Source organism: Salvelinus namaycush, chromosome 37 (genome assembly GCF_016432855.1).
Source record: "Salvelinus namaycush isolate Seneca chromosome 37, SaNama_1.0, whole genome shotgun sequence".
NCBI classification, from domain to species: Eukaryota; Metazoa; Chordata; class Actinopteri; order Salmoniformes; family Salmonidae; genus Salvelinus; species Salvelinus namaycush.
Window position 1 is genome coordinate 9144193 of NC_052343.1, and position 14903 is coordinate 9159095.

Below are 14903 nucleotides of genomic sequence, written 5' to 3' on the forward strand. Positions count from 1 at the left end.
GTTTAACCGGTGCATGAGTCTACCTTCAACCCTCAGGATTTATAATCTGCACACGTTCTAAAATGAGTGCCATTTGAGAACATATAGTAACAATTCAGATTTGACTGCTTTTCTGTATTAACAAACTGTCTGACAGTAAAAGCAAAACATACTGAACAAAAATATAAACACAGCATGTAAAGTGATGGTCCCATGTTTCATGAGCTGAAATAAAATATCCCAGAAGTTTTCCAAATGCACAGAAAGCATATTTACCTCAAATTTTGGGGACAAATTTGTTTACATCCCTGTTAGTGAGCATTTTTCCTTTGCCAAGATAATCCATCCACCTGACAGGTGTGGCATATCAAGAACCTGATTAAACAACATGATCATTACGCAGGTGCAGCTTGTGCTGGGGACAATAAAAGGCCACTCTAAAATGTGCAGTTTTGTCACACAGATGTCTCAAGTTTTAAGGGAGCGTGCAATTGGCATGCTGACTGCAAGAATGTCCACCAGAGCTGTTGCCAGATAAATTAATGTTCATTTCTCTACTATAAGCTGCCTCCAACGTCATTTTAGAGAATGAGCAGTACATCCAACCGACCTCACAACCGCAGACCACGTATAACAACGCCAGCCCAGGACCTCCACATCTGGCTTCACCTGCGGGATCATCTGAGACCAGCCACCCGGACAGCTGATGAAACTGAGGAGTATTTCTGTATGCATTAAAGCCCTTTGTGCTGAAAAACTCATTCCGATTGGCTGGGCCTGGCTGCCAGTGGGTGAGCCAGTCTCCCAAGTGGGTAGGCCTATGCTCTCCCAGGCCCACCCATGGCTGCACCCCTGCCCAGTCATGTGAAATCCATAGATTAGGGGCACATTTTTTTCAATAAACCGATTTCCTTATATGAACTGTAACTCAGTAAGATCGTTGAAATTATTGCGTTTATATTTTTGTTCGGTATAGATTAAAACATTGCCCTGTGATTTGCCACCACTGTTAAATTGGTGCAGGAGGGGCTACGGATTTGAGGGCAGACTGGTACAGAGACTAGACAGATACAGATGCCCCAGTTATGATGAAGACAACGGCTGTCTGGAGGCCTGAACACTTCCTGTTGCGTGCAGACGGCACGCTCCTGCGGACACCATACACCCTACGATACAGGAATTGGTGCTACAACAGAGTCTAATATGCCATATCCAACCAAGCAGCTATTGAGCTGAAATGGTGGGGCAATATCATCGTTTCACAGAAAAATGTTGATTAAAGAAGTTCCCCTAAACTAAATATAAATAGTGCTAAAATGCTTGTTCACGTCAGTTTTTCCAAAATTCCCTAACACCTTAATATCATTACTAAACTGCCACGGTTCTTATTTTTCAAGTCACAGCTTTATTCGATTTCTACAAAACATCACAGAAATATACATTCGTGGTTATCATTCTTTAAAAAACTAAATGTGACAGTATTAACGAAGAGATTAAAAGCTGCACACCCATGCAACGTTTACTAAAGTTAGAATATTTGTGGTAACACCTAGTAGCTATTGCAGATCGAGTTCTTTAAAGGAAGACACACATTTTTATCAGGACTTTAATCTAGAAACATTGTGAAAAACAAAGTTGTGATTTAAGTGCCTTTTTTCCCGTAGATTTGGATAAGCAAGTTCCCAAAACGTTAAAATACTTAATTTCACCAGTAATGTACAGTTGTTTGTGTCTGACATTAACAGATATTGAACATGTGTGGAATTATTGACCAGTTTGAGACTCCTCCACATCTAGTTCACATAGCTCACTTTTATTTTTTTTAACAATAAGGAATTACAAAAACCTAAGAGGGTTCATTTCTCCCCACTTTCAGCCACACTACGAGCCTGCCTTCAGTCATTACTAGATACATCTCAAATGCAGATAGCCTTCCCTTAAAAAATAATTACTGTTCAGTTATTTTAGATAAACTGTCATATACTTGGAGCACTGGCAAGATTCACAGTACATTAGAATAATTAGTTAAGCATTTCTCTATCCCTTTTTAGCTCAGAACAGTATTGACGGCATCCTGCACGCTTGTACCTTGGCAACGACTGAAGTACGGGCCCAGCCTGACCATAGACAGCTGGTTGTACTTTTTACCACCCAAACTTTATCAGGACCACACGAACCCCACCATGGGCCTTTCCCACATACACTCCCCATATCCCCCCTCCCAAAATCCACCCACAAGGTCCTCCCAACAGCCATTGGGGTGAAAGATTAAGATACCCTTAACAGCAGCAGCCCCCGAATTCTCCTCGCATTGAGAGTGATCCCAGTAAAAAAACTCCAGTGTCTGAATGACGTGACTACGACTGATTGGTTGTGAAAAGGTGTTGTTCTGGACACCAACACTGTCATCTCCATGTCTCCTCTTCTCATTTCCGCGTTGGTTCGTCTTCTCTCCAGGTTGAGGTCCGCACTGGGGGGGGGGGGGGGGGGGGGGTCTCTTCAGGGTGTATGGGGATCTCCTCTCTTCTGGAGCCTCTGGACCTTCTCGGTCATCCGTTTGGCACTGTAGTAGGACAGGCTCAGGCCCATGATGGCCAGCATCATGGCTATCTGGTTGACCGCGCGGTCCTGTGGCTGGGTCTGCACCTCACCGGCCACCTGTCTCTGTAGAGAGAACACACAAAAGGCAAAAGTTGAGTTATCAACATATGGGTCGGAGAACATATCTGAAACAATTCTGGAAAAACAAAACCAATGCCTTAAATTTAGCCTAAGTCAAAGATTCTATAAAAAGATAATTGAATGTGACGAAACATGACAATGTACAGAAAAAAAAATGCAATAAAGCTTCTTCCTTTCAAAAATGATTCCTAAAACCCAACTTCCCCAACAACACCAGTGTTCCACATTTCCACAATGCCCGGTCATGTGCCCAGGCTTGTGGTTAGAACAGTTATTAAACATTTAGAGAGGGCAAGGAAATATTTTAGCAAGAAGGGGGCACAATGTTCTTGGTACACGAGAATGGTATAGCATGCAAAGAGTCTGGAACAGACCAAAGGGCAGATGCAGAAGGTCCCTGGACATCGGGAGGGTATGTGGACTCCGTACAATACAGCCCCCTTCTTTGCCCTCCATTATCCCTGGAGGGCCTCAAAGCAAATAAGATAAGACTCCATTTTAAAGCTCAGGAGTTTAGAGAGCACTGCCATATCTTTAGTGAAAAAGGCCTCTAGACACACCCGCGAGATTACAACTACATGACCAAAAGTATGTGGACACCTGCTCGTCGAACATCTCACTCAATAGTTGAATCCACTAATTTGAAGGGGTGTCCGCATACTTTTGTATTTAGAGTGTATATATGGAAGTGGTATTGGAGAGGTCTGGGGTTCAGAGGGGATGGGTTAAATGCGGAAGACACATTTCAGTGGAATGTATTTTGTTCTACAACTGACTAGGTTTCTCCCTTTCCTTTCAAAATTAGGATTTTAGAGACATCTTTGATTGCTTTCAGGTGGACATAGGCAATCCCGCTACCTGGGCCAGGTAGCCTAGTGGTTAGAGTGTTGGGCCAGTAACCGAAAGGTTGCTAGATCGAATCCCCGAGCTGACAAGGTAAAAATCTGTCGTTCTGCCCCTGAACAAGGCAGTTAACCCACTGTTCCTAGGCCGTCATTGTAAATAAGAATGTTCTTTTTGACTTGCCTAGTTAAATAAAAAGGTACAATTAAAAAAATATATATAAAAAAATGGAGAATATTGATTTATTAACCAGATGTACAGTTGATGTACAGTTTTTCACAATTCCTGACATTTAATTCTAGTAAAAAATCCCTGTTTTAGGTTAGTTAGGATCACCACTTTATTTTAAGAATGTGAAATGTCAGAATGATAGTAGAGAGAATGATTTATTTCAGCTTTTATTTCTTTCATCACATTCCCAGTGTGTCAGAAGTTTACATACACTCAATTAGTATTTGGTAGCATTGCCTTTAAATTGTTTAACTTGGCCCATTCCTCCTGACAGAGCTGGTGTAACTGAGTCAGGTTTGTAGGCCTCCTTGCTCACGCACACTTTTTCAGTTCTGCCCACACATTTTCTATAGGATTGAGGTCAGGGCTTTGTGATGGCCACTCCAATACTTTGACTTTGTTGTCCTTAAGCCATTTTGCCACAACTTTGGAAGTATGCTTGGGGTCATTGCCCCATTTGGAAGACCCATTTGCGACCAAGCTTACACTTCCTGACTGGGGTCTTGAGATGTTGCTTCAATATATCCACATAATTTCCCTTCTTCATGATGCCATCTATTTTGTGAAGTGCACCAGTCCCTCCTTCAGCAAAGCAGCCCCACAACATGATGCTGCCACCCTCGTGCTTCACAGTTGGGATGGTGTTCTTCAGCTTGCAAGCCTCCCACTTTTTCCTCCAAACATAAGCATGGTCTTTATGACCAAACAGTTATATTTTTGTTTCATCAGATCAATACGATCTTTGTCCCCATGTGCAGTTGCAAACCGTAGTCTGGCTTTTCTATGGCGGTTTTGGAGCAGTGGCTTCTTCCTTGCTGAGTGGCCTTTCAGGTTATGTCGATATAGGACTTGTTTTACTGTGGATATAGATACTTTTGTACCTGTTTCTTCTAGCATCTTCACAAGGTCTTTTGCTGTTGTTCTGGGATTGATTTGCACTTTTCTCACCAAAGTACGTTCATCTCTAGGAGACAGAACACATCTCCTTCCTGAGCGGTATGACGGCTGCGTGGTCCCATGGTGTTTATACTTGCGTACTATTGTTTGTACAGATGAACGTGGTACCTTCAGGCGTTTGGAAACTGCTCCCAAGGATGAACCAGACTTCTGGAGATCTACCATTTTTTCCCCTGAGGTCTTGGCTGATTTCTTTTGATTTTCCCATGATGTCAAACAAAGGGGCACTGGGTTTGAACGTAGGCCTTGAAATACATCCACAGGTACACCTCTAATTGACTCAAATGATGTCAATTAGCCTTTCAGAAGCTTCTAAAGCCATGCCATTATTTTCTGGAATTTTCCAAGCTGTTTAAAAAGGCACAGTCAACTTAGTGTATGTAAACTTCTGACCCACTGGAATTGTGACACAGTGAAATAATTTGTCATTAAAACGAGTTTTAATGACTCCAACCTAAGTGCATGTAAACTTCCGACTTCAACTGTATAAGTTATTGTATCTGAAAGCATTTTAACCATCATAAATACAACCAGAAATTCAAACCAGAATGCAGAGTAGTCCTCACTACCATCACACATATTCAAATCCTCCAACCACAAAGCAAATATCACAGCAACATGTGGAATTTTATGTAACAGCGAGTCACTTTCTCCTAAAGTCTGTATTTGTTTTCCAATTAGTAAAAATATCAGAGAAAACACTTTACACAAATGATTACATGCATCACATTCATGACTGTAAAGGATTATTGCGGCAGAGGAGGAACAAAAGAAAGGGGGAGGAAATAATAATCACTAGCATTAGCGTCAATGATAATCATATCAGTGACTTTGTTGATGAAAGCAGATTGTGCGTCGCAGATGGGGGGTCCTGGGGAAAGCGGCTACTATTATACACCAGGCCCAGATTCCCGCCTGGCTGAATTCAACATGGACTGACAAGTTAGTGTTGGTCATGCCGTTTTAACAACTGGTCACTTGCACTGTTTAGAGTCTACAGTAGAACTCAGGCAAAAGGAGGGAAACACTACTTAATCTTAAAAGGATTAGAAGCAGTTTTCATTAGCTTTTAGCTACTGAATGTGAGGAGAGAAACCATGGCATTGGAGTAATGCTCAAATACTCTGAGAAGTGGTCCATTTTCATTTGGCTTACATCCACATCTGAGCCAAGGGGGAAGTTAAACCTTGTCACGCTACTCTTACATTTCAAGTCAAGTGAATCATAACTCCCTCATAAGAGATACATCTTAGCTGACATTTCCTAAGTCAACAAGGACTCTATTAAAAAATCGTTCATGGCCATTGTTATTCAAGCATAAAGATCAGCAAATACCAAACTGTGGCAAGGAGAATAGGAATTTCATTGACTGGGTGGGAGTGGATATGGTGCCCATATGACTCTTTTCTAATGCATCTGCAACTCTAGAACACAAAACTGTTAATCACTTTTTTGGAAATTGAATGTTTTTTTTCTTTTCTCAAGTGTTGACGATTCCATATGGACTGCATCTTTACACGATTCAGTGCTGACTCACTGTAACAAGTCATACCAGTAAGTAGACAAGAGAAATGCCAATATATTTCCTTGCACATGAATTCATACAGTATTTGGCACACACAAAACCCCAATGAAAGGCTGTCAATAGTTTACAAACCTGTAGGAGGCGGAAGTATCCAGGGGTCAGTCTGCCCAGTCTGATGATCATGTCTATAGTGGATCTGGGGTTGGTTTCTTTGTGCAGTGGTGTGTTGATGCAGCTCTGGTCTGGAAACCTGAAGAGAAAGAGATAATGGAGTCACTCCATCTGACCACTAAGCCAATAGGAAACCATAATGCATCCCATGTGTAGAGGCATACGGATGCCTCAATAAAAAAAGTGTTTTTAGAACCATCCAAATAGAAGACAATAGCATCAAACTAAACTTTGTTGAACACTGAGGAAGACAAAAGTGTGCTTACAAATTAAACCAAAGCCTATCTTCTAGTTTGATACCGGCGACAGACTGGCATAATGAGAAACGAGGCAGTTTTCTATGCTTGCAAATAAACTCAAACCATCTGAACGGCTTTGAGGAAGGGAACAGTTCTTGCCTGAGGCGAGGACTATGAACAAACCCAGTCTCCCTGATCCGGTTATGTCCAGTGCAGTCTAGTCTCGTTACAGACAAACGCATCCAGAAAAGAGTGCCATCGTCAGAACTAACATCTGGTCTGATTTTGGACCTGACACCATTTCTCAGAACCTTTAATTTTTTCAAATAATAATCTCCAATCAGCATGTCTGAACTAGATCTGACGAGGGAAACAATGCTGCTATTCCCGAAGCCGTGAACTTGAACTCGAGTCGAAAAACGTTAAATTCATTCAGCCTCTAAAGATAATCACGTCAATGAGTGGTCATCTTGATTGTTATCATGCCAATTTAAAGAATTCCCTCCAAACACTAAATTCGGGACAATATTCCAGATCTTATTCAAAAGTGACAACCATAATTGGAAAGAGCCTAGTTCTATCCTTTAAGAAAAAGTGTTCAATTGTATTTTTTCTTTACTTCCAACTGCTTGAGTGGCTTGCTTTGAAGTACATTCCTGCGAGATGCGGGAAACTGAGCGATAGTGCTCCAACTCACAAGTCAAGTAAACAGGACCAGCTGTGTGTGTGTGTGGGGGGGGGGGGGGGGGGGGGACACACCAACACCACCACCACCATCCTAATTAACTCATTATGCCACCATCTAAATGCATCTCTCTCCATGACCAATAACATGGGTCTTATGTCGAAGTTCACCAATCCGTGAACATTGCATCAATAACAATAATTTCACTGGGGAGGCAAGGGGAAAAGCTGGCAGTGTGCAGGGAAGGTAGAAACGTGAGGGATTCATCTGCCAACCTGGTTGCGATTACACCCTTTTGTTCAGGCAAAAAGGAGGAACTCGGCAAAAAAAATGACAAGAAATTCAGGGTTTCCGACTTGCTCCAGGGCAAAAAGTGGTCCGGAATGCAGTCGTAAAAAAAACGGTTGGATCCTCCACACCTTCCACAGGCTCTGTGGTGGTAAAGATCCTGTGGCTGCTACTCCAACTGGCCAGTCTAAACTCCAACCATCTAGCGCCCAGCCAACCAAAGAGCACCTGGTAGTTTGGGTACCCAACAGTGTGACGGGAAACTGGAACTACGGAGAAAGCTTCTGCTTTGTGATCCGCCCTTTTATATAGCCCGGTCTCACCCAACCAGATCTGCAGACTTGCCCAACACACACACACAGCTGTCGAAATGCATCAATCTCTGTGGCTTGCGCTCTAACACACATAAGCCCAACCCACCTCCCCATAGTGTAAAAACCCTTTGCGACCTGTCAGATGGTATTTGCTCATCCAGCCAACAAAGTGGAAAGAGAGAGATTTTTTTATTTTTTATAAAGTGTTCATAAGCTTAACAGCACACGTCTAAGGGAACATGCGTGCCAACGCGTTGGATTATGTAACAACGTTGACCTGCCCTCAGAAATGATATGTGAGAAATATCAGGATTTGCCTTCCAGAACTGACCATTCCTTGTTCATGTTGACTTGGAAGAACAGCGTCGGTCACATTAGTGGGTAATTTCGCCTTTATGATCGTGGAGTCATGGAGTTTGTTTTGGTGTTACATAAACTCCTTCCATTTCACTGGGCTAAGAGTTGCAGTTTCTCTTCCAGAAATCTTCCAAACCAATGTTGACTTCACCAGAATCTTACGTTTAATTATGTCCATGGCTTCAGGCCAAATTATGGCATTGCTTGACATCCATACTGTTGATGGACAATGACCTCACAACCTTGTAGTAGTATCCCATCATGCCATGCTAGATCAATGTCCTTTTGGGCAATGCTATTTGATGCGTCTATATATTTGAAGGGTTCCTTCACTACTCAACTATCAAAAATGTGTTACTACAGAGATTCATGGCCAATCACCTTTTGGCCAAGATCACACAGTAGACCAATCCAAAGCTTTCTTTAAATCTGTCAGCAAAGCAGGGGTCCGATAAACAACCTTAAAATAAAGTAATCTGATTGTTGGGTCTCCTTTCAAATAATCCGATGAGGAGATTAAATTAAGTCAATCTTTGGCTTTGAACAGGTTCTCTGTCAACATTCTCAAAGCTAATAAAAGAACAGACCCATATCAATTTATCCAATGTAATTTCATTTACAAATCAGGGACACTTGTCTGGTAAACCAATTTGGGGAATTGTAGCTCTGGAATGTTGAGGTCGAGGTTCGGATATAGGCTAAATCTATTAAAAATGTGAGTACAGTGAAGAAGACATCCACCCTCGTCAATACATCCTCTCAAATGACATGGGAACATAGCTTTCAGATCAAGCTATAAAATGCCTGCCTAAGAGCTGCTTTCAGACCAGGAAGAGAGGGACAGAGAGGCTATGGAAACACACAAAGGAGATGGGTTGGGGAGAGAGAGCGAGCGAGAGCAGCAGCCCTCCAAAAATATCTAATCTCTCTCTCAATTCAATTTAAGAGCTTTATTGGCATGGGAAATATATGTTAACATTGCCAAAGCAAGTGAAGTAGATAAAAAACTAAAAGTGAAATAAACAATACAAATTGACAGTGAACATTACTCACAGAAGTTCCAAAAGAATAAAATACCTTTCAAATGTCTATATACAGTGTTGTAACGATGTGCAAATGGTTAAAGTACAAAAGGGAAAATAAACAAATTTGGGTTGTATTTACAATGGTGTTTGTTCTTCACTGGTTGCCCTTTTCTTATGGCAACAGGTCACAAATATTGCTGCTGTGATGGCACACTGTGGTATTCCACCCAGTAGATATGGGAGTTTACCAAAATTGGTTTTGTTTTTTAAATCTTTGTTGATCTGTGTAATCTGAGGGAAATATGTGTCTCTAATATGGTCATACATTTGGCAGGAGGTTAGGAAGTGCAGCTCAGTTTCCACCTCATATTGTGGGCAGTGTACACAGTCTGTCTTCTCTGGAGAGCCAAGTCTGCCTACGGTGGCCTCTCTCAATAGCAAGGCTATGCTCACTGAGTCTGTACATAGTCAAAGCTTTCTTTAAGTTTGGGTCAGTCACAATGGTCAGGTAATCTGCCACTGTGTACTCTCTGTTTAGGGACATATAGCATTCTAGTTTGCTCAGTTTGTCAATTCTTTCCAATGTGTCAAGTAATTATCTTTTTGTTTTCTCATGATTTGGTTGGGTTCAATTGTGTTGCTGTCCTGGGGCTCGGTTTGTGAACAGAGCCCCAGGACCAGCTTGCTTAAGGGACTCTTCTCCAGGTTCATCTCTCTGTAGGTGATCTTTGTTATGGAAGGTTTGGGAATCGCTTCCATTTTGGTGGTTGTAGAATTTAACGTCTCTTTTCTGGATTTTGATAAATAGCGGGTATTAGCCTAATTCTGCTTTGCATGCATTATTTGGTGTTTTACGTTGTAAACAGAGGATATTTTTGCAGTATTCAAATCTCTCTCTCAGACACAGGAGCAGTAAAACTGTCATTAGCCTCATGTTTCTGCTGCACCAGTCTCGTGAGCACATACAGCAAGCCCCCAAACTCACAGCCAATGACAGCCTTCCATAGCTCCTTCCTCCCTCCCATCTTCCTGCATCCTCACTCCCTACTGTTCCCATCTAAAACAACTCGGGGGTTTCTCCACTGAGTGATGTGGCCTGATAAATGGTGAGAGCTGGAGGCATCAGCAGCTGAGACGATGCTACTGTCAGAGCTTCAATGTCTCCTCAGAGCCACCGATCTGACAGCAACGACTCCGCAGCAGCATTACGTCACATCATAAATCTGATCGATTTAAAAGTTGTGTAATCTCCATTCTCCCCAGCGCTTACCGGGCTTAAAGACCTACCCTCCACGTCACATGACCGTAGTGTGTGCACTACCGTTTCCATATTTCCTCATTCGAGCAGCAAGATGAGTAGCGGTAAGCCATGCCGACGTATAGACGTAGAGCATGCTCGCATTGACTGGCTTCTCTTTGTTTCTGTGGCGTAGAGTGGAAATCAGACCTGGTCAAGGGGCTTGCATATGGTCAGAATAATTGAATCTTTCATCAAGAGGGGAAAGCATCACCACAATCCCCCCAGCCAAGCCCCCTATGTCTTTGATTGTCTTGATTCACAGGCAAGCCATCAGCTGTGTGTGAAGGAGTCCCAGGCTCAAAATGAAAGGGGGGGGGGGGGCTGGTGAGAGATTTTCTTGGAAATAGGAGGGCCACCATTTCCGTCACATCTTTGCAGTGTGGCTTGTAAACAAGGCTTCTGGACAATCAAGACCATTAGCACAAGCCATTCGAAGTAAATGGGAACCAACTGGGCTGGCCATAAAAGTGTAAACAGGCCAATTTGAAAGCAGCTTAGAACACCTACCACCCAGATTTGACATGTCAGTGGGAAAAAAGTAGGAAGGGGGGAGTGTGATGACAATCAATCATCAGTTGGCATTGAGACATTGATTACGTTGCTTAATGAATGAATGTAAAGATCACATAATGCTTGACAGCCTTGGTTTCTCAAATGATTGCCTCGCCTGGTTTACCAACTACTTCTCTGATAGAGTTCAGTGTGTCAAATCGGAGGGCCTGTTGTCCGGACCTCTGGCAGTCTCTATGGGGGTGCCACAGGGTTCAATCCTCGGGCCGACTCTCTTCTCTGTATACATCAATGATGTTGCTCTTGCTGCTGGTGATTCTCTGATACACCTCTACGCAGACGACACCATTCTGTATACTTCTGGCCCCTCTTTGGACATTGTGTTAACTAACCTCCAGACGAGCTTCAATGACATACAACTCTCCTTCCGTGGCCTCCAACTGCTCTTAAACGCAAGTAAAACTAAATGCATGCTATTCAACCGATCACTGCCCGCACCTGCTCGCCCGTCTAGCATCACTACTCTGGACGGCTCTGACTTAGAATACGTGGACAACTACAAATACCTAGGTGTCTGGTTAGACTGTAAACTCTCCTTCCAGACTCACATTAAGCATCTCCAATCCAAAATTAAATCTAGAATTGGCTTCCTATATCGCAACAGAGCATCCTTCACTCATGCTGCCAAACATACCCTCGTAAAACTGACCATCCTACCGATCCTCGACTTCGGGGATGTCATCTATAAAATAGCCTCCAACACTCTATTCAACAAACTGGATGCAGTCTATCACAGTGCCATCCGTTTTGTCACCAAAGCCCCATACACTACCCACCATTGCGACCTGTACGCTCTCGTTGGTTGGCCCTCGCTTCATACTCGTTGCCAAACCCACTGGCTACAGGTTATCTACAAGTCTCTGCTAGGTAAAGCCCCGCCTTATCTCAGCTCACTGGTCACCATAGCAGCACCCACTCGTAGCACGCGCTCCAGCAGGTATATCTCACTGGTCACACCCAAAGCCAATTCCTCCTTTGGTCGTCTTTCCTTCCAGTTCTCTGCTGCCAATGACTGGAACGAACTGCAAAAATCTCTGATGCTGGAAACACTTATCTCCCTCACTAGCTTTAAGCACCAGCTGTCAGAGCAGCTCACAGATTTCTGCACCTGTACATAGCCCATCTATATTTTAGCACAAACAACTACCTCTTCCCCTACTGTATTTATTTATTTAGCTCCTTTGCACCCCATTATTTCTATGTTGCACATTCTTCCACTGCAAATCTACCATTCCAGTGTTTTACTTGATATAATTGTATTTACCTCGCCACCATGGCCTTTTTTTGCCTTTACCTCCTCTTATCTCACCTCATTTGCTCACATTGCATATAGACTTATTTTTCTACTGTATTATTGACTGTATGTTTTGTTTATTCCATGTGTAACTCTGTGTTGTTGTATATGTCGAATTGCTTTGCTTTATCTTGGCCAGGTCGCAGTTGCAAATGAGAACTTGTTCTCAACTAGCCTACCTGGTTAAATAAAGGTGAAATGTAAAAAAAAAATGCTTCTAGGAATCTCACATATCAATACATTATCACCATATCATGCACTCTCGACTCGTGTGGGAGGGGTGGATGGGGGGCGTATAGTCTGATCGGAGATACAGCACCAGGAGTTAACATGTGAAAGGTTAGCTATCAGCTAACCCTTCAAGGTATCAGGTTAGTCCGGAAAAAGGTCAAACTATTGCATGACTAGATTGTATAGTTAATGCATACAGTCCATGCATATAGGCCTAGAGGCATTCTAAACAAGACCCAAATAGCTACTTTTAACCAACATAGCTAGTACTTGGTGAGAGGTGAACATATAGGCCTTTTGTGCTTTTTCAAAACAACAAAACATCAAATTCCAATGACAAACACCCACGTGTGAAGTTATGCCAATCCCTGGCATGTAATTAACCGGAAACAGTGTTGCAGAATTTCACATACCATGTCACCCCTCATCCCCCTATATGACCCCTCCCCTCCAGACATGCCACTGCCGTTTTAAATCACCCCATTGTTCTCCTAGCTTTTCCCAGTCAAAGCCCCTATACCACTGCCTCAAACCTGGAATGAAGGATCGCTACTGCCACCTGCCTCTTGCATGTGTGAACAACTACCATTACAGTTACAGTATTTACACATATAGTAGTACTTTTCTCAGTTAAACTAACAAAATGTAGTAAAACCTTATTGATTTACCAAATAAAATAAAAATGTATTGGTCACATACACATGGTTAGCAGATGTTAATGCAAAAGTAGCAAAATGCTTGTGCTTCTGGTTCAGACAGCACAGTAATATCTAACAAGTCATCTATCAAATCCCCAACTACCTAACACACACAAATCTAAAAAAGGGGTGAATGAGAATATGTACATATAAATATATGGATGGGTGATGGCCGAGCGGCAAAGACAAGGTGCAGTAGATGTTATAAAATACAGTATATACATATATGAGTAATGTAAGATATGTAAACATTATTCAAGTGGCATTATTTAAAGTGGCATTGTTTAAAGTGACTAATGATCCATTTGTTAATGGAGGATCATGGAACTGTTTTATCCTCAAAGCGGGCAAAGAAGGTGTTTAGTTTGTCTGGAAGCGTAATGTCGGTGTCCGTGACGTGGCTGGTTTTCTTCTTGTAGTCCGTGATTTCCTGTAGACCCTGCCACATAAGTCTCATGTCCCATGCTTTCTGAAGATATTTTACACAAGAGTTAAATAATCTCATGAAATGCAATGCATCAATTCCCATCAAATCGTTACCTAATAAATATAGTGCACAGATCTAGCAGTTTCTCATAAAAATGTACACCATATTTCATAAGCAGTTGAATCAAGATGCTTTCCATTTTAGCAGACATCCAACAAAATGAAAAAAATAAAAATACAATGAATACTTTTAGATAAGTAGTGCTACAGGGCAATTGCTCTCAAAGTTGATAAACGTTTTTTCCCCCCACTAAATTGGTCTTTCGACCAATCACATTAGATCTTTTTAGAGCTGATCTGATTGGTCAAAAGATCAATTGTGGGGAAAGAATTGTGATATTGGGCTGCCTGTCTAAGCAGCCTAAGTGTTTCCATTCCCAATTTAAAACCCACACCTATTAATTCCAAATTATAAGTAAAATTATTTCTTTAACAATCGATTAATTTATCAAGAATATCTATCCAATTGAGCAGTTATACGTTCGAATTACTTAAAAATCGGTTAATAAAAATGTATAAAGTAAAAATAAAAACTTTGCCTAGCGGCTCCATCCATATTGTTAACCAACCAAGTCATATTGGGGCGTAAAAAATATGTTCTCTTTCCCTCCAAATGTAATATAACACAATTCAACAAATGTTCTACACCTCCAGTACGTGCTCTTTTCCATTGTTAGCTAATTAATCATGGAGTCAACCAATTACAAACTATTGGAAATCATTTTTGGACATATTTAAAATATATTTAACAAAAACTAATTGTCGCGCAAAAGTGTCATTTACAAAGCTGTAGTTTGAACTGACCTGCAACTGTGCTCGGATTGAGCTGGTTGAAATGTGCCCAAACTATTGAGGGAGTACAAGCACACGATGTTCACGTATCAAGCTATATAGGAAGCCAGGCCAGCCTATAGATACATGAGGTGGGTGGGGCAATCTGAGCCATGAGCGCACAAGACATTTAAGTGTGCGTACAAGTCGCACAGACCCTTCCGAATAGAATATGATCGCCTAGTGTGATCGATAAC

At 42.0% G+C, this 14903-nt stretch overlaps 1 long non-coding RNA gene across 1 annotated transcript; it reads right to left on the reverse strand.

The window, feature by feature from the left end:
• Positions 1–1771: 1771 nt before the first annotated feature.
• LOC120031227 lies at positions 1772–14789 on the reverse strand. The gene is made up of 3 exons (XR_005473717.1): positions 14680–14789; positions 6350–6467; positions 1772–2643 (listed from the first exon to the last, which is right to left on the reverse strand). It is a non-coding gene; the product is annotated as an uncharacterized LOC120031227 (long non-coding RNA).
• Positions 14790–14903: the final 114 nt, after the last annotated feature.